This window comes from Medicago sativa, chromosome 3, assembly GCF_051527215.1.
Source record: "Medicago sativa cultivar Bolivia chromosome 3, Bolivia_mono, whole genome shotgun sequence".
Lineage (NCBI taxonomy): Eukaryota > Viridiplantae > Streptophyta > Magnoliopsida > Fabales > Fabaceae > Medicago > Medicago sativa.
In genome coordinates, this window is record NC_140751.1 from 31464639 (window position 1) to 31465761 (window position 1123).

Below are 1123 nucleotides of genomic sequence, written 5' to 3' on the forward strand. Positions count from 1 at the left end.
TAATAAATTTTAATCATACTTAGACCTTTTTGCAAAATAACTAATCACACCTCACATTTTTCAAAATCTTATGCCCTTGAGGCCTCTCACTCCTTTTCTTCGAAAATCCATTTTCAAACTTAAAATCAACCAACAAAAACAAAAACATCTTTTTTGGAAGAGAACTACATGGAGTTTGATCCCTTAAAAGGGTATGTAGGCAAGAAGTCAAAACTTCTCCAAGTCCAATAAAACAAAAATTCAAACACATTCTTCTCCTTCCAATTCTTAACCTAGCAAACCCTTAGGTGTAAATAACATGTTTTTTCAATAAATAGCATTTAAAAGTAAAGCGTTAGGTGTAGAAAGTAAAGACGGTTCCTATAGGATACTATAGTCGTTATGGGTGCCTAACACCTTCCCATAACGAAAACAACTCCCGAACCTCGATTCTCAAGGGTTTTTCTTATTTTTCCCTTCCCAAGAAAAAATGAGATATCAAAGGTTAAAAAGGTTCAAACTTAATCAATGTTTGAAACCCGAAAAACCAAGATAAAACATAAAGATATGGGAAGAATTTTAAAATTTTCTTAAAACCCTCAATAACATCAGTCATTCTTTAAAAGTTTCCTCATAGACAATTTAATTTTGTCATCATCGGCTTTCACTAAAGAACACCACTAGTGACCCCAAACACCATAAAAATGAATAATAGAAAAGATCATAAGTCATAAATTAGAATACATAATAATGTAATCACACAAATCGGCTCTGCAGATTCCTATGAAGATGTGAATTAAATGACATGCACTATTGATTTTGGTCTATTCATAGCATTACTGGTCGGAGCTCATATATAGCTACCAGAGATGGACCAATAGACCTGTTTTAAATCACAAACACAGTGCAGGAAAATAATGTCTCAGCTGATAAAAACAGCTAAGATTAAGTCTATTTCACATACAAGTCTATCAAAAGCATTAGACAATTAGTTTGGTTTCGCAATTAAACTGATTCATATCAAGTCTTATCATCTGATGGATTACATGTAAACCATTTCAAATTCAGAGCAAAATAACACATTTTACAACTTAGATTATAAACCAAACAAAGAAATTGTTAAAAACAGTTCCAAAGCAAATCA

At 31.8% G+C, this 1123-nt stretch overlaps 1 non-coding gene across 1 annotated transcript; it reads right to left on the reverse strand.

The window, feature by feature from the left end:
• Positions 1-727: 727 nt before the first annotated feature.
• LOC146937134 (small nucleolar RNA snoR2/U65) lies at positions 728-863 on the reverse strand. Its single transcript, XR_015033888.1, has one exon. It is a non-coding gene; the product is annotated as a small nucleolar RNA snoR2/U65 (small nucleolar RNA).
• Positions 864-1123: the final 260 nt, after the last annotated feature.